General features: G+C 42.6%; 1 pseudogene; it reads left to right on the plus strand.

Annotated features, from left to right (window-relative positions):
• The first annotated feature begins 12,292 nt into the window (after positions 1–12,292).
• LOC117032574 (uncharacterized) lies at positions 12,293–12,441 on the plus strand (annotated as a pseudogene).
• The last annotated feature ends 7,341 nt before the right edge of the window (positions 12,442–19,782 follow it).

Here is a 19,782-nt window from a genome sequence, read left to right on the forward strand (position 1 = left end):
CATCACTCACTAATTCTGCTGTAACCATTCTGGACCAAGCTTCCATCATCTTGGCCTACATTATATGGAAGCCTCCTAACTGGTCACCCTGCTTCTACCTCCTCCATGCCCCTGCCCAGTCTCTTCTCCAAACAGCATCCAGAAGTGTTTATCACTGTACATCAGACCATGCTATTTCATTCAGAACAAAATCCAAATCTGTAGAAACCCTATCTGATCTGGTTCTTACCTCTTCCCCACCCTTATCTGTCACTCTCTACCTGCTTTAGCCGCACTAACTGATTTGCTATTCCTTAAACTTACCCTATTTCTTTCTGCCTCAAGGCCTTTGTACTTGCTGTTCACTTACCCTGAAATACACTTCCCCCATATTTCATTCAGATCACTCAAATGGCACCCTAGGAAAGAGGTCTTCTTAAACCGCTCTATGTGGAATAGCTCCCCACCCAAATCGGCTTAAGCTGCTTGATTTTTTTCAGAGCAGATACACTACCCAACATTAGATATTTATTTATTGTTGTCTGTCTCCCTCATTAGAAGATCAGCTCCATGAGTGAGGAACTTTCTTGTTTACTACTGTATCCTCAGTTCCTAGAACTGAACCTGGCACATACATGGCACTGAATAAATATTTGTTAAAATATCTGTTAAATGAATATTTTGGGTCATAGTGATAATGTGGGAAGGGAAGAAGGAAAGAACTGTTGCTAAGTTATTTTAGAACACCAAAGTCAAGAGTTATTCCCCGGGGAGTTGGTGAGGATAAAACTGACCTAACAGCCTATGCCTAGTGGAAAATGCTTAGCCAATGAGTGAGGATGGGTCAAATTAGCCCCCCATCTGAAAAACGAAGGGAGGGAAAAATGGAGATGTGTCCTCCATATGTCTAGATAATGGCCAGGAGACAAAGATTGAGGGGAGGTTAGAGGTCAGAGACCTGTCCCAGGACCCTTTCTGTGGCCAGGAAGTGAGAAAAAGGAACCTCCTGCTCTATTCCTCAGGAACATGCAGAGTCCACTGAGTCAAGAACCAGCCTCCCCAGACCCCATCCAGAGATACGTAGAATCAGTCAATTTCTTGCTTCAGAAAGGTCCAGATGGTGAGCAGCCTTCAGGACAACAGTGTCCAACTGTCAGCATGAACTGGTGTTAGAGAGATAGACCCAAGGCAACTTTCTCCAGCTCTTTCTGCTCGCCTTTGTCAGGTGAAACATTAACCTCATCATGAGAGATAGTTGGAGGAGGAACCTGCCATGCTGACTGGCCAAAAGTTGGGATCCAGATTTGGTAGTTTGCCCATACCATGCTGGTCTGTCCAGAATCACCCAGATCTCTGCTGCTTCCTCAGGCTGCCTTCAACTTGTTAGTGGCATTTCCTCTGCCTTTTCACAGTGCCTTCATGTGCTCCTGTCAGTTGACATTTACGTTTCACCCTAGTAGATCAAAAGAGCATAGACTACTGCCTGGCACATGGTACAGTTACTTCAATTAGCTATCGCTGCATAACACACCACCCCCAAACTTAGTGTCTGAAAACTAACAATTTCTTTTGACAATTGTGTAGGTTGCCTGGGCTTTTCTGCTTCACATGGTGTCAGGTGGGGCACTGTCACAGTTGGAAGTTCCAGAATGGCTTCAGTCACATGACTGGCAGTTGGTACTGGCTGGGGGCTGGGTCAGAATGGGTTGTGGGTCGGTGGCCTTGGCCGTTCTTCACATGGACCTCTCCACAAAGGCCCCTCACATGGCTGCTTGGGTTTCCTCACAACCTGCAGGGTGTGTTCCAAGAAAAAGCATTTCAAGAACAGGAAGATGTAGATTGCTTAAGGCCCAGCCTTAAACATTACTTGTGTGGGCATTTTAGTTAACACAGCTACAGGGATGTCCAGCTTCAAGGGGAGTAGAAATAAACCCCACCTTTTGATGGAAGGAGTACAGAATTGCAGCCATCTTTTCTAATCTATAGTAGTTTGCCCTGTGGCCACAAATAATCTATAATCCTCCCACATGTAAAATGCATTAATCTCCTCCAAAGATTCCCCCAAAGGCTCATCCCATTACGACTTCAGGCTCAGGCTCCAGGTCCAGAATCGATCTCATCATCTGAATCAGGACTAGGTATGGTTCCTCAGGTTCAGGGAGCTATGAACCCTAAAACCCTAAAAGTTACTTTCTTCCTCTTCCTTTTTCTGGACAATTCAGTCCAAAAACTACTAGGTAGGGATGAGCAAGGTAGGAGTCCAAACAACATAGAAGTGTGTAAAAGTCCAACCAAATGAGGAGGAGGGGGTGGGGTGAAGGATGGGGAGGGTAGCAGCGCAGTACAGGGTGTAGGAGCCCAAACAGATTACAGAGGGCATCCATGAGGTATTGGGTATTCGGCCATATTTTATCGGGAGTATCCTGGAATTAATCTTTCCCCCTAGGTTTTAATTTATTTTGACTAATTTTTCGCTGGCTGTAGAGACTATCCTGGGCTCTCTGTAGTTCATCTAAATTTAGCTAAAGCGAGTCACTTGGAACTTTGAAGATACTGCCTGAAAATCTCCATAGCAAGACCACAAGTTCATTGGATACATTTTGTCTATCCATGTTTCTGCATGTTGCCAGTATACAATTTAGGTCTCTAATAACCTCTAATTTCCTTACTGCATTTGGAATCTCCTTACTACTCTTCAGGACTCTGCAAACTTTCTGGTTCCAAAGTCAATGCTATATGGTTTAGGTTTTTGTTACAAAAGCACCCCACTTCTAGGTGCCAATTTCTGTTTCAGTTACCTATTGCAGGGGTTGGCAAATAGGTTCCATGGGCCAAATCCAACCCACCATCTGTTTTTGTAAAGAAAATTTTATTACAACTTAACCATACTCATAGGTTTACTTGTTACCTGTGTTTGTTTTCATGCTACCATGGCAGAATTGAGTAGTGCAACCAAAACCATCTTGCCTGCAAAACCTAAAAATATTTACTGTGTCGACTTAAGAAATGTCCAAACCTGTAGAGAATTTTTATGAGTTTATTAGAGCCAAACTGATGACGTATGCCAGGGAACAAGATCTCAAATGCTCCAGAGAATAACAGTTTTGCAGCTTCTTTTATGCATTTGTAATTAAGGAGGAAATGTAAGGAAGATTACATGAAGATGGGAAAAAGCAAGGAGGGTAATTGAATTACAGGATAGTTAAGATTATGTGCCTTCTTAAAGGTGGTTATAGCTTATTTCAAAAGTGTGAACCAAGATTCACAGAAACAATGGACAGGGCTTGCTTAAGGCAAAAATAAATGTTTTACTAAAAAGTTATATGCCTGGGGCATGACTAGCCACCATGACCTGCCCAGTTAGGAATTTATGATCAGATCAGCCTGTGAGTTTACTTTTCATAGAAACCCCCCCTTTTTTTTTCATCCACAACTATCTGATCTTTACAAAAAAGTTTGCCAACCCCTGGTATTCAAAAAACTATCCCAAAATGAGTTTCTTAAAACAACAAATTATTTCTTAAAATTCTGTGCATGAACCAGATGTTTTTCTGTTTCATGTAGTGTTGGCGGGGTAATAGAATGTCTGGAAGGTAAATATGGTCTCGCTCACATGGTAGAAAGTTGTTGCTGGTTGCTGGCTAGGAGCTTAGCTAAAATTGTTAGCTAAAGGTCTCAGTTCTCCTCCATGTGGGCCTTTCCACGTGGCTACTTGGGCTCCCTTACAGCATGGCAGCTGGATTCCAAGGAGTATTGCAGAGGTAGGAGGGAGTGGAAGATTCTTAAGGTCAAGGCTTTGAAGTTATCCAGTGACACATTTGCTAGAGTCTATTGGTCAGAACAAGTCACAGAGCCAGCCCAGATCCGAGAGGAGGGGAAATAGACTTAATCTATTCATGAGAGATGTGGTAAAGAGTATGTGGCTAATTTTGATCTATCACAACACAAATAAATCCTGTCAGGATGCTACCCCCATCAACACTGTTCTGAATGCCCAGCTGGACTTCCTCCCCTGACCTAAAGAGTGGTTGGCTTCCTCCTTACCTCTTTACCCTAATCCTCACAAAATGCCTGTAACTCTGGGTCTAGGTACTACACAGTGACCTTGGCCATCCGTTTCTAGCAACATCTATACCCAGGACAAGATATGCCCACAGTCTGTTGGGATAAGTTCTTTGCTTCGAGTGCTGCTTTCTCAGAGCCTAGAAAAACCACTCTAGTCATTTAACAGGTTACCATTCATAAAGCTTGTTTAAGTTTTGTTTAAATAGACATGTCTTTAAGAGTTATTAACATTAAATATATTTTTGTTTTACCTGGGTTTACAAAAATAAGTTCAAGTTATCACTGTAAAAAATTTGTCAAGAAAATAGCTTGGGTAATAACTGATTTTAAAATCTCATAGATTTAAGAACTAAAAAATAGATATAAATAAAACAGTTTTTAGATAAAATTTTTCAGTAATTAAATGTTATATGACATATATATGTAAATGCTTAAACACAGTTTCCCAAATTCTTTTGTAACTTGAAACTTTAGTTTTACTAAGTTAAATGATAAAAATGATTGAATATCTTGATATCTCAAATAACATGAAATTCTAAAACATTAATTATTAGACTAATCTAAGTTTACCTACTTTGGGCTTCTTAGTACAGAGAAACTGAAAGATAAATTTGATCTATTAATGAGTATGTCTTATACTTTATTAAAAATGCATGTTTCTAAAAAAAATTGTGAATATATCTGCCAATGAAAGAGGCAAAAGTTTCTAAATGTTGTGAAATGTATTCATAAATTTGCCAATCTAAAGAATGCTGATTATTTACTTTTTAGTTGTCACTAGAAATTAAGGTTTCTAAGGGTTAAGAATTCTAATTAAGATGGAAACAAATTGTGTTTTTGGTAATAGAAGGTATAAGATATGGAGGTACATTTTTAAGAGAATTAAAAGAAAGTGGTTTGTCCTAATGCTGGTGGCAAACTAAGAGGGATGAAGAAAGTTGTAGAAGTTGTGTGGAAAAAGGAATAATTAGAAAGGAAATTTTATATGTGGTTAAACTGAATAAGATTGGAATAAATTTAAGTAAATTAATTTAAATATCTTTTTTCTTTTCTTTTCTTTTTTTAAGGAGGGCACAGCTCACAGTGGCCCAAGCAGGGATTGAACCAGAAACCTTGGTGTTATCAGCACCACACTCTAACCAACTGAGCTAACCGGTCACCCTGAATTTAAATATCAAAAGACTTAGAGTTTGGTTCTTTTTCATTCTTAAAAGGATAAAAAATTTTTCCTGTATTTATTGTTCTACTCCAGTTAAGTTATTATGAAAAGTTTTCTGTCTAGAAAACAAAGACTCTAAGTTTTTTAAAAAATAGTTCTGTGTTTTATATTATCTCAATCAGGTCCTTGATTACTTAAGAAAACAATCTTCTCAATCCTAAGAACTAGTTTTGCTAACCGTAGGTAACCTATATTTGTCTTTGATATCTTTTGTCATCACTTTGGATAAATGAATAATTTAATATTATTTCATAAAGATATATGATCTTTTTTCGTCCAGTATCTTTGACAAACTTCCCAGGGTTCAAGTTTTAAAAGGAGATTTTTTTCTTAACCTGGAAATGGCTTTGGGTTATTCCAACAGGCCCCTGGCATACCTCAAAAATTTGTTCTCACTCTCCTTATACTAGATAAATTTTAAATTAATTAGGCCCATTTAAATAGTAAATATGACCAGTGTTTCAAGCTTCTTCCTTCTGTACATGTCCTCCAAAAGTCTCTGTCAGGGATTGAGCAATCTCACTTGGAAGTTCTTTTAGCGCCTTGGATTTGTTTCATTTGGCCAGGAAACAAATTTATTTTGAGCAGCTAGATGATCTCTTAGGATGTCTTCCGCCATTATTCCTTTCTTTTCATTTTTATTGTGGAAAACTTCAAAAATGCACAAAAGTATAGAGCATAGTATAAGGAACCCCCATGTTTCCATCACCACACATTTGCTTCATCTATATCCCCAACTTCCCCCCACCTCCTACAGGATTATTTCAAAGCAAAGCTCAGATGCCAGATTATTAATTTATCCTCTTCAACCACTATCCTGAGCTTTAAGTCCCCCCATTACTGTTAAATAGTCTTTGCCCTCAGAATTTTCAATCTAGTCAGAGATCTGAGAACCCTGTCCAGTGCTTACCAAACTGAAGGTAAAATCACCTGGGGAGACGTTAAAATGCAGGTGCTGCTGGAATAGGTGGGACAGGGGAAATCTGCAGTTCTAGCAATGGTGGTGGCTTGTGGATTTCAATTTAAGTAACCAGGCCCTAACCCCTAATGCAGAGGAGAAAAGACAGGGTGCTGTCTTTTAGAGGTGATGGGTTATGGGGCTTAAGAACTGGCTTTTAAATAGCAGGTCACAGTTACCCAAATTGATTTTTACAGTATTCCAGTGTGAGAGCACTGAGGGATTTACAAAAGAAATTTTATAAACTCTGGGAAGAGAAGGCACAGTTCAGGAACTGTCAATTCCAGGAAATCTATGTGACAGAGAATGACAGTGTCTAGCCAGTTCACGGTGACTCATTTTTCTAAAAAATTGGCCCCCCTGGGATGGGTCCTCTGTAGCCACTTTTGTACTGCTTGACCCCACCCACCAGCCCCAGCTATTTGGACCAAGGATGAGCATCTGACCCAAGCTGGCCCAATCAGATGGTCTCTCCTGAGAGTTTGGATTTGACATTCAAGACAGTCAGTCAGTCCTTGGGTGTGGCTGGAATTGAAATTATATAAACATTCCACCTTCTGCCAATATACAGAGAAGCCAATAAGCTGAGAGAATGGAACAGACCACAGAGATGGAGACCTGGAAATGAAGACAGAGCACTTCCTGTGTTCCTGGGGCTTCTTACCCCCTTTTCTGTCCCTCTGGAGGCATACAGTATTTCTGCCCTTGGAATCTGTGCCTCGACACCCAATCTCCTGATACTGAAATCTTCCAGGTGTTGCTTCTCTACGTTTCAGATCTTCACAATGGAAGAGACTGACAAATAGACACAAGTAGGGGAAAGTCAGAGAGGGAGAAGGGTAAGGGCTGCTGGGCCCAAGAATGTAGGTCAGTGTGGGTCTAGGTTTCGAGTGGGTAGAAGAGATGCCGTTCCTGACAGGAATGAAGTCTTAGAAACCAGAAAAGAAACTTCCTTCCTGCCATCAGAATAGGCTGGGCCCTACCTCTGGCTTCCTTTGAGGCCACCCGGTTCATGCTGCTACCTGCCTGCCAGTCCTCACCTGAGAATTCCCTCCGTCTTCCTGATTGTGTTAGGATTGGCCACACCAGAAGGTACCTTGTTCCCAATAAGCTCAGGGGCCACAGCGTCCCTGCTCTATTGCCACCTAACTTTACTGTCTGCCTCTCCCAAGAGTCTGGGAAGAGCTGCTGCCAGCCGATTGGTATTGTTCCCATCTTCCTAATCAGCACGCCACTTGCCCCTGCGTGAGTCCCCATCCTGGGAGGTGTGAGAAGGAGGTGGGCCTGCGGGTGGGTCCTAAAGTCCTTGGCAGCCTTTTGGTTAGAGATAGGATGATCAACTTATCCCTGTTTGCCCAGGACTGTTCCAGTTTTAAAACGGAAGTCCCATGTCCCAGAAACCCTCTCAGTTCTGAAAATAAACTGGGAAAGTTAGTCGTCCTAATTATAGGGCCTCCAGGCCCTCAATGGATGCCTGCCTTAGCACTGTTCCTCCACACCTCCAAACCCTCCTAAGGATTCCCACACAACTGGAATTTCTGAAACAAAGGCATCTCTCACTGGCCTCTAGGCAAGTATGGTAGAGCCAAATTAAGAGCACAGATTCTGAAGCCTCCTATTCACTAATTGGGTGACCTTGGATGAGTTACCTAACCTCTCAGTACCTCACTCGAAAAGTAGATCCAATAATAGTATACCTACCTTATCGTGCTGTTGTGAGAATAGTGCCTGGCCATATAAAGGTTGGCAATTATTTTCATGCCCTTACCCTGATCCAGTCACTGCCTCCTCCTACCAACAGGGCGTCTTCCCCCCTGGGCACACTTCAGAGTCCCAGTGGCATGGCACAGAGCCTGGCATAGGGCCATGGGAGGACCCAGGCTGTCTCCAGAGGCTTAACCTGGCCCTCTTCTCCCTGGGCTCCAAGGTTGTGCCTCAGAGCAAGGCCTGCTTTCTCTCATTTCTGGGCTGAGTCCCTGAAAGGGAAAATTCATGGGGCCCATTAGAAGAGCCTAGAAGAAAAGGGCTGGCAAAAGACCTCAGTGGCTTAGCCAGCCCTCTGGTGTGGATAGAGGACCCCTGTGTCTCTGGCCTCCTGCCATGTGGTCAGCCTCGACCTGCTTTCTCAGCAGCCATGCTCTCACACCTGTCAGCCAGAAGTGAGAGATTCCAGTCCTGGAGGGATGTCTCCTGAGAACTCTGCAAACAAATGTAGAATGCCTTGAGGAGAATTTGTGTGTGCACGGTGACAGAAGCTACGAAGTCCCTGCAGCCAGCTATCCGCTGACCACTGACAACTGGAGGTGAGCTCTGTCTGCCCACAAAGGCTCCCTAGCCCATGTAGATTTCTTCCTTGCTGTTCACTACAGGAAGTATATGTACCAACACAGGCTTTGTGTGTCACGATGAAAACAAATCCCAAAGCCACGGTGCTGGGTTTCAGGCCCTCTAAGGAGAAAACCCCAGGAGTGCACAGAGATCTCACCACCTCCGCTTAGGCCAGCCACACCAGGCCAGCTCTCAAAGGCCTCCTGTGACTGTCCCTTTCTCTTGTCTTTCCCCACTCTGATAAATGTCCTGGGATTAGCTCTTCTGTGTTTATTGGATGAGCAATTTGTGTCTGTCTGAAAAGCTACATCTGAATAATATTTGGCACGAGCTGAAGAAATGTGATCTGCTGCATTCCCCTCAGCCAGCTCTCTGGAGCCAGCCCGTCTCCTGCCAACAGGGCTATACAGCTCTGCAGCTGGGCCTGCAGCCTAAACATGTTTGTGGGGTGGGGAGCGGGACGGGGATAGGGAGGGTGGGAGCGGGGGAGGGGCAGAGGGGGGAAGTGCCTGTGGTGGGACCAGAAACCCACAGGAGTGGAGCAGCCTTAGCGAATCTGCCAATAGTTCTGGAGCCTCTATAGTAATTTTGGGATATCATAGATGCCCACGATGGTCGCCCAGACCTGGGGACAGGAAAAATAGGGCCCCATGGAGCTCAGGAGCCTGGGTGGTTACCTGGACCCAGGGTTCCAGGTGTGAACTGCAGCAAAGGAGATTCAAGGGAGTGCAGTGGGTGGCCTGAGGGTCCCAGGTCTGGAGGATAATTGGTGCTGGGCTCTTGAGGTTCACATGCTTTTGTGGAGTGGGGTCTGGGTGGTAAAATGTACTGAGGCTGTTTAAATGTTTGCTGACACCATCTATATAAGTCCTGGGACTGTGGAGGACAGAGCTTGCAGCCGTGGCAGTCAGACAACCTGCTTATGAGGTTACATTATGATTTGCTGAGGAGTATAGAGGGAGAAGCAATATGGTGAGTGTGGGTGTGCCAATAACCTCCACTCCTCCACCTCCCACCCCAGAAGCCTCTGCTGTTCTCCCTCAGCACTTACCCTGCTTTTCTCATAGGGCCCATGTCACTTCTCCTTGTCTTCTATTACTCAGGTCTCAGACTTTCCTCCACCTCTATCTCACTTTCCCCAAGTCAGTGATTGGATTGAAGATAGGACATCATCCCTGTGCCCCTAACAGTGAACGCAGAATTGGCCATGGAGGAGGCATCAGTAATGGTTTACTGAGTAAAAGAATGAACGCAAAAGGCAGGCAGCTCAGACCTCAGTGGTCACAGACTCACAAGAAGATAGCAAATCACTGGTCCGACAGAAGTAACAACACAGGAAATGGATTCAGGAGTGAGAACACAGCCATAATAATACCATCCTCTAAGTCTGCGCTGGGCAGAGGCCCATAGCGACTCAGGACAGGCCCCTTGAAGCTCTTCAGTAGCTGTACACCCTTCCTGCTGGATGGCAATGGTGTTCTACATGGTTCTACCCATTAAGTTAACATGTTTTGTACCATATTCCTTTGGATGGTATATCTGTCTCCTCAAGTAGAAAAGATGTACCCATAAAAAGGTAGGGGCAATTTATGCTCTGACAGAGACATGGAGAGAAGGTTATAAAAGTTCAGAAAAGAAAGGTTAATTAATTTCACTTGGAGGTGCAAGTAAATCTCCATGGCGATAGGGGACAGGGGTGTCATTAGACCTGGACCTGGAACAAAGTCTGCAAATGCCTCCCAAGTGTGTTGTCCCCTCCCAGCCAACATATACCCAATTTGGTGTCTATGGCAGGTTTTGCTACCTAATCCCTTTACTCTTTCACTGAGCCCAGGTATGTCCACAGAATCCTTCTCTACACAGCAATACAGCCAGACGATGAGGGCCGGCACGTGTGAGATGAAATGCATTTGCTACACCTGGTGCAGGGATGGCAGACAGGAGGAACCCGGTGAGGAGAGGCACAGTGACCGGAAGATGCTGAAGGCGTATGACAGAAGGGAGTGGGGTGGTCAGACGTGTGAGGAAGGCCTGTGAATGGGGAAGAGTGGACAATGTGGTTGAGAAAGTAGGTTGAGGCACTATCTGGATTAGGATCTTGCCAGGCTAAGGAATGTGGGCTGAAGCCTGTGGAGGAAGAGGCAGTGGAGCAGCTGAGCTGTGCTGAGGAAGGCATTCTGGCAGCAGTGGGCTGGGGGGGCCCGGGGGGAGAGAAACTGGAGGCGGGTAGGCCCGCCAGACGGCTGTCCCCGGCAACCAGTGTCGGTGCCTCCTCTGAGCTCCTGCAGCACTTGGTAGTAACATCTGTTCAACACTCATCCCACTGTCTCTCTTGGAGTTGTCTTTTGACAGCCCGATGGCCCCACAAGCTGCGGGTTCCTTGACAGCAGAAACTGTTTGCTGCCTCTCTGGGGCCCCAGGCCTGACATGGTACTTGGCAGGTGCTCATTATATATTTGTGAAGTTACTGAATAGGGCAGTGAAAAAAAGGACAAGGAGTGTACAGAGACGGCCACAGCTTTCCGGGATAACATCCTGTTTAGCAAGTACAGTTCCTTAGGACTGGGCATCAATGCAGCTGTCTTTTGGTATGTGTGGAAAAGTAGAGGCAGCATGGGCAGGGAAGGAACCACAAGAAGCTGGAAATTGCCCTGACTGTGTGTGTTCTGTGTGTGTGTTGTGTGTGTGTGTGTGTGTGTGTGTGTGTGTGTGTGTGTAGGAGGGGCTTACAAGAGATCTTGGCTTTTTTAGAGAGAAGTGGACAGATAGGAAACCTCACGATCTATATTGTCCTAAGTTGACTTAGGAGGTGCATTAAAACTCCCTTTTGGTTGCAAGAGAGCTTAGGGAAAATGGGATATTTACTGGCTCATAAGGTGCATTTGAGGACAGCCAGAACCAAGGATTCCAACAATGTCAGACTCTTTCCATCTCTAATGTCTACTTCTCTCCACAGGCTGGAAAAGTGGCTGCCAGTAGCCTGGGTCTCACATTTGGGAGAGTCCCTACCAGAGAAATACTGCAGGCTTCGTTTCTCATGTTCAATTTCAGAGATCCTAGGAAAGGACTCTGATTGACTCTGCTTGTGTCAGGAGCCTGCCTCTGGCCTAAGACTAAATGCAGTGGCTAAAGAAGCAGGGTCACGTAAGAAGGAAAAAGCTTCCACCAAAACCTCATAGTTGGAGAGGAAAACGAGTATTTCCCAGAGGTAGAGCCTGAAATAATCTTTCTGAATCCTTTGCATAAATTATTTCCCTCAACAACTCCAATAGGTGTTACTCTTCTAAAATCATTATTAACCTTGGGGAAACTAAGGCACAGAGAGGGTAAGTAATTGCCATAAATCACACAGCTAGTAAATGGCAAAGATGGATCTGGAATTTAAATACATTCACTCTAGCTCCAGAGCCTATATCTTCCTATTATGTAATGTTGCCTATTCACTACAGAAGAAAAGAAAACGAGGTATAGCGTTGTGAGGAAGGAGCCTAGACAATTTCCCCTGGGAAGATCCAAGGGCTGAGCTGAGAAATCTGTGGTAAGTGATTGGTCCAATGTCATGTGAATCTGGAATAAGAAATGCCACCACCCATCTTAATTTCACTGGAGATATCTGAAAAGGAATGTTTCATTTTGGCCTCTTCTTTCTTCAACCTTTATTTACTTAACATAGAATTTGATAAAGCCAAGAAAAGCAAATGAACAGTGAGGTCCCATATTCACCTATTAAAAATTAAAGCAGTAGCTTTGCGCAGTGGCAGTATCGTAGCCAATGAGGTTTATCCGAGGCGCGATTATTGCTAATTGAAAAAAAAAAAAAATTAAAGCAGCAGTATAACAGCCATCTGGCAATGGTGAGGAGATAGTTTGCTTCTAAATGGCTGGTAACAGGATAAAGTTGTCCAACCAGTAAAAAACAAGAGCTATAAAAGCTTTCTCTAGCTTTGACCTGGTAATCTCACTCTTTAGAAACAGCTCCTGGAGTCACAAAATAAAACCCAACTAGTGCCATGTGCAAGAGATACATCTAAAATTATATTCCTCAGAAAGACTGAAAGTAAAAGAATAGGAAAAAAATAGAAAGCAAAAACAAATGCAATACAAATGCATTTAAACAACATGAAAACAAGCATTATAGTATTAATATCAGACATGCTTGAATTTACAGAAAATCAGAAAGCAAAACACAGGAGAAAATGTTACAATGTTAAGAGCTGAGAGCCACAATAAAGATCTGTCATAAATATTTATGCACAAAATAATATAGCACCAGAATTCATAAAGCAAAGACAGTAAGAAATATATGGAGAAATGGACAGAAAGACAGTAATAGTAGAAAATTTTAATTTACCTCTCTTAGCCCATGACTGATCAATAAACCATACAATAACTAAGGATATAGAGGAACTGATTTGTTAAATTAGTAAGGTAGATCAAATTAAAAGACATCAAACTCCATCTATCTTGAAAACCTAGAACATACTCTTTGTAAGTGCCCATGGATCATTAACAAATGACCACATTTGTTAAGACCACAAAAACAAACAAAAATCTCAATACATTTCAAAAAGTAGCATGAGTACAGATAACATTCTCTAATTACCATGTACTTAAACTAGGAATTAATAGCAAAATCAGAAACTGAAAAGCAATAGAAAGGTAGAAAATTAGGCAAACAAAACCAAAAAAATGACAGCTGAGTGGAATATTAGTCAGGCTTAAAAAGACAAGAAATTCTGATACATGCTACAAATGAATAAACTTTAATGAAAATATTATGCTAAGTGAAATAAGCCAGTTACAAAAAGACAAATACCATATGATTCCACTTATATGAGGTACCTAGATAGTCAGTTTAATAGAGACAGAAAGTGGAATTATTATTTCTAGGGACTGGGAGGAGTGGGAAATGGGAGTTGTTTAATGGGTATAGAATTTTTGGTAATGCAAGATGAAAATGTTGTCTATTGCACAAACAACATGAATATACTAAACACTACTGAGCTGTACACTTGAAAATGGTTGAGATGATACATTTTGTGTTCTGTGTATTTTAAGAAGTTCTCTGTCAATTCTCAAAGCGTAAAGAACTTGTGTTTTGTGGGGTTTTTTGTCCCACTCCCCCCTGTAAATAACTTGTTTTTAAAAAAATGATAATTTCGAAGGATATAGTGCAAAAGACAAGTCAAAGGAATGAGAATTTTTATGATTCTTGGCTATGTCTCACATAATCTTCAGGTGAGGATTCAGAGGGATAAATTATGAACAGTACAAGCTCCAAGACTGACACATTGACTTTGATCAAAAAATGTTGGTTTTCTTCCCGCCATCATTCAACAAGCATGTGTGCCAGGCCCTGTATTAGGCCCTGGAGAGACCAAAAGGTTCAAGTGTGTCTCAGGACAAACAGCCTTGGAGGAAGGCAGGCCTTGAGGAGATATGTACATCAGAGTGTGAATCAAGGGTCGGCTGGACCCTTGTCTAAAGGGCTACAGGAAGGGGAAGAAGAAGAGGAAGAGGCCCTACCAAGGCCAGGACATTGGAGATGGGCTTTAAAGTAAAGCTAAGATTTCATCAGAGGTGACGGGCTGTGAAGGGCAGTGCAGGAAGAGGAAACTGCTATAGAAACGGCCCAGAGAACAAAACTGAAAATTCTGTTTAACCCCACCCGGTAGTTCCAAGTAGAAGGAAAGGGTTGGGAAGTACAGACAGCCAATGATTAGGTCCTTCTCTTTTCTGTAGTTACTGTAACTCCTTCCTTACCTGGGCTGCTGATTGTGGCTTTCTAATTGTGACAGTAGGTAAATCGCTTCACCTCCCTGAGCGTCAGTTTCCTCTACTACAAAATGGAACTGATAACGTCAGTCACTGGTTTTCATGAGGATGAAATGAGATAAAGTGTGTTGAGAGATTAGAGATGCACATACATTCAGCATACAGGAAATACTGGTTTGCTGTTGGTGCACATATTTTATAGACCGGGGAGCATTCTCCAACTCACCTACATTCCTTACATTCCTTGTTCTCTTTGAACGTCATGATGTCCCTGATTCTTCCTTTCCTCAAGTTTCTTCCAAGATTCTCTCTACACACTTATACACCATGTTGTTAGCTCCCCGAGGAAAGAGACAAAGTCGACTCTTCCTGGTACCTTTGGGACATAACACTTGGTCAAAAGGGAATAGACTCCTCAGCTTCGGGCAGCCTGATGAAAGTCACAGCCATTCTATGTTGCCAACCACGGGGCCACGAACACCTGTGTCTCAAAAAATACTGCAGATGAACATGTCTACGGGGGCAGCAGCAACTGCACGTCCATTGGTAGTTGTTTTTTTTTCCTCTGTACCTGGCAGATAGCACGCTTCATGCCTGATAACTCAGTTTATTTTTTAATTAATTTATTCATCCACGACAGACATGACAACAAACAATTACAAAGATTGTACTAGAGGTCGGTGCAAAATGTAGTGGGGACCAAGGGGAGGGGCACCTAAGCCAACCTGGGTGTATCAGGAAGGCTTCACACTGGAGCAGCATGAGCTGGACTTTGGGTGAGTGGTAGGGAAAGGACATGGGGGTTAAAGAAAGAACAGTTAAGGGGTAGAGCTTGGGGCCCCTGGAGTTTCTTGCAAGGCTCTTCCCATGAAGAGGTTACGCACAGTGGCAGGGACACAGCAACTATTAACCTCCTCTAGAGGGTTCTCTGCAAATCCTATTCTCACTGCCTCAGCCCTCCCAGCCTTACATCATTGGTTGGAGCTTTTTCCCAAAGGAGAACTGAGCTCTGCCAGAGTCCCAGAGTAAGCAGTAATGGAGCAGAGATGAGCGTCTGACTGAGTTATAGCCCTAGCTTTTCTATTCTTAACTCGTAGGCTTTTATGGAGCTCTATGGGGCTAAGCTGCCTTTTATTCTATTTTATTTTATTTATTTATTTTTTAAAACACTTTTTTTTAATTGGGGAGTATTGGGGAACAGTGTGTTTCCCCAGGATCCATCAGCTCCAAGTCATTGTCCTTCAATCTAGTTGTGGAGGGCGCAGCTCAGCTCCAAGTCCAGCTGCCGTTTTCAGTCTTTAGTTGCTGGGGGCAGAGCCCACCATCCCATGCAGGAATTGAACCGGCAACCTTGTTGAGAGCTCATGCTCTAACCAACTGAGCCATCCATCCGCCCCTAAGCTGCCTTTTAAAAGCCCATACATGGAAAGCATAGTAGGTACAACTGGCTCACCATTAGGAAAAAAATTAAATTAGTGCTCTAACTCATGGCTGACATTAGAACAAATTCCAGGTGGCTGAAATATCTGAATGTAAAACATGAAATCATAAAAATAGTAAAAGAAGAAAGTAGATGACTATAATTTTGGAATGGAGGGGAGTATGGAAGACATTCTAAGTTTAGCACCAAAGGCATACAATAAAGAAAAGACTGACACTTATAAAAAAATATATGCACAAGAAGACTGGGACAAAAGCAGAAATGTTTAAAAAAGAACTCCAATTTCAGAGTTAATGGATATGAGGAAAAGAGACCCCTGGGCCAGGCCTTGGGGTGCTTAATCGGGACACTGCATTTGGAGTCTCTGATGAAGTTATCCCCTTTCTTCTCCTCACATTTATACTAATCAGCCAGCTGCAGGAGGGATTTATCTCAGACCAATCCAGTGAGTGTGGGCTCTTAGGCCAGAGGCAAAGCTTTCTCCTGATGACAACTAATGCCCAGGAAGGGAAGAGAATTGCTGTATCCAAAAGATAAGACAGGCTGTGTTCTTTATTACATACACCCCGATATCTATACCCAACCAGTACAGTCCACTCATGCCACAAAGTTACTATACACAGGACAGTTTACAAAACAGAGAAGAGCAAGAAGGCACAATTAAAAGCTGAACAAATATCTAGAACTAAACATTTGAGTAAAGTCAGGACTATGAAACAGAGCCATTGAAATCCACCATCAGAAAAACTGACATCCAGGAAACAGAATTAATAAGTACTAAAGAAGAAGACTTTAAATTGAGTGTAATTAATATCTTCACAAGAAATGTGAAAGGATATTTCATTTATTAAAAATAATCAACTGAGATTTTGGAAATTTAAGAACTCAGTTTTCCAAATAAAAATTCAATGGGCTGAATCACAAAACAGATATGACTAAAGAGCGAATGACAGAGTTGAAAGATCAAGTGGAGAAATTCTCTTGAAATTAAGTTCAAAAGAACAGGGTGAAAAGTATAAAAGAAAAGTTAGGAAGCATAGAGGATGGATCCACATGTGTTACCGTCTTATTTAAAAGGAATCCAGAATAACAGAACAGAGGGAATAGAGGGGGGGAAATAAAAAAATAAATACAGTTGACCTTGAATAAGTGGGGGGTTAGGAACGCTGACCCCCCACACAGTTGAAAATCCGCATATAACTGACGCCCCAAAAACTTATTTGTCTCTTAGTATCCGCAGGTAACTGGTTCCAGGACCCCCCACGAATACCAAAATAAGGGTGCTCAAGGCCCTTATATAAAATAGTATATAGAGCAATGCATATGGTTGGCTCTCTGCACCTGTGGATTCCCACCCTCAGATAAAAAAATACTGTTTTTGAACCGCAGTTGGTTAAATCTGAAGATGCAAAACCAGGGAATATGGACGGTCAACAGTATATTCATTGAAAAATAAAATCGCCTATAAGTGGGCACGTGCAGTTCTAACCCAACGTGTTGTTCAAGGGTCAATTGTAATAGCATATTTCCTACAGGTGTAAAAAGGCATAAGCTTTCACACGGAGATGGCCCCCTGACCACCAAGAAGAATAAACCAAGACAAAAAAACAACAAAAAAAGATGTATGCCTAGTGTATTTATGATGAAATTGCAGAATATTGAGCATAAAGGAAATACCAAGCAATTTTATTCCATCCTCATACATTTCTAACTGCTTTTTTCTAGGAAGAGGATCTAGAACAAGTATTCAATTCTCAAAAGAGCAACCAAAAAGGAAGTCTAAGAATGATTGTCCTCTATAAAGACAGCTTCTCCAAAGGGGGGCTAGTGGGAGGGGGCTAACCCCATGTTAAGCCAGAAAGACACAGAGAATGCCATTTAAAGATAGAGGCAGAGACTGAAGTGATGCATCTATAAGCCAAGGAATGCCACAGTTGCCAGCTATCCTGGGAAACTAGGAGAGAGGCATGGAACAGATTCTCCCTCAGAGTCCTCAGAGGGAATCAACCCAGCCAACATCTTGATTTCAGACTTCTAGCTTCCAGAACTGGGAGACAATAAATTCTGTTGTTTTAAGCCACCTAGTTTTTGATATGTTGCTATGGCAAATGAGGAAACGAATACACTCCCTAAATGGAACTTCATTTTATATCAAGTATGAATTTCTGATTTTTAACATGAGTCAGTGGGAATCCCAGCTTAAGTCCTGTAGGGCCAGGACAGGGGCTAGGCATGTAAGGTGCCCAGAATTTTAGGAGGTACTCACTCTTAGGTCCCTGTAAGGGCTGACCCTGGGAGTGAGTGCCTCCTTAAAAGCCAGGCACCTGTGGCTCTACTGGACTGTGTGGCAGTAGTCCTTGAACACTTATCTAAAATCTTTGAATGGTGCTTCGGAGCTGATTATAAAGTATAATTTCCAGCCACTTTAACCCAGGGCAGAGCAAACACATATTTCTCACCATCTCATAATACTTCCTCTTTACTTAAGGTGGAGGCAGAGGGGTAGCAGGATATGTCACCCCAAAATATGACTGCAGGAGTTCAGGATACACCACCCCAAAACATGCCACTTTGGTATATTGATTTTTTTGAGCTGAAGGAACTTGAAAAATAGCAAATGCAGGGAGGACTTTTCTCTGAACTCCCTTTATCTGACTAAAGACAGATCCTCCAAAAGGAAATCAATTGTCTGAAATCCCCTCCCAGGGAGTTTTATCAACCAAGGAAGATTGACTCTTATCACAGGAGAGGAGACTGGAGATCACACCCAGACAAACTTTGTCACAAATTATCGTATCTCCTATCTATTCTTCTAAGGGCCCATTTATCTTTCCTAAAAATCATTTCTTCTCCCCTAAATGGCCTCTATCTCCCTCCCTTTTCCCTATTAAAATGGTATTTAATGTTGAATTCTAAGCCACCTCAGGGAATTACTCATTTTCCCCTGGGTATCTCCCATATACACATGAAGGATAAAATGTTGATAAACTTCTGTTTGTTTTTCTCTTGCTAATCTGTGTGTTATTACAAAGATCTCAGCCAAAACTCAGAAGGGTAGAGGGGAAATTATTTTTCCTACCCCAGGAGGAAATTACAAATTTGAGTTTTCTCTTTCCCACCTGTCTAATTCACGCTCATCTATCAATTAATCAGTTCTCCATCATAGGTGCTGGAGATTAAGAATTGAACAAAACACCAAAAGTGGTGGGGGAGACAGATTCATTAAAAGAAAGAAAAGAAAAAAAAATGTATTACCATAAAGTATGGTGCTATAAGAGAGATAATTTCAGGGGCCTGTGGGAGCTCAGCAGAGTACATCATCCAGACCAAGGAAATGTAGTAAGAAGATGGTACCTACACTGCCTCTTTAAGAATGACTAATTGTTAAGTAGTCAGATGAGAAGAAGAAAGGAGGAAGGGGGGTGACAGATTGGATGAAAGAGGAAAAGAAGGAGTCAAGAATGACCCACAGGTAACTTGGGTGACGGGCAAATGTGGTCTCAGTCACTAAGACTGAGAAGAAAAGTCTCAGACCAGAAAGACTCAGACCAGAAGGTCAGACCAGAAAAGAACAGATATAAAGGAAAACAGACTGATTTCCATCTCGGACATGCTGAATCTCAGGTGCCTGTGATATACAGGGAAAGATGACAAACACAGCATTGCCAAAGCGTGTTCTAGGAACCTGAGTTCCAGAAGATACTAACATTCCATGAAAGAAGGGTGGAAGAGTTTGTTGAAAGCTGTACTAGCCCAAGTTCCCTAGAAAACAGAGCCTGAGGCAAGGATTATATACTGATACTTGTCGTGGAGGTGCAAACCCAAAGCCTCAAGAATGATGTAAAAGGAAAATGTGGCAAGAAAGGATGGGAAACAATCCAAGATGGAGGGACAAGCAGCTGGTTGGACTACACAGTTGGGGGATTTGAGAAATATATAGTGATGGAAGTCTAGAGACTGCAGGAAATCATCCAAGAAGAGTCTGTAGAAGGATCCTAAGCTTCATTTCTGGCATAC

Source organism: Rhinolophus ferrumequinum, chromosome 12 (genome assembly GCF_004115265.2).
Source record: "Rhinolophus ferrumequinum isolate MPI-CBG mRhiFer1 chromosome 12, mRhiFer1_v1.p, whole genome shotgun sequence".
NCBI classification, from domain to species: domain Eukaryota; kingdom Metazoa; phylum Chordata; class Mammalia; order Chiroptera; family Rhinolophidae; genus Rhinolophus; species Rhinolophus ferrumequinum.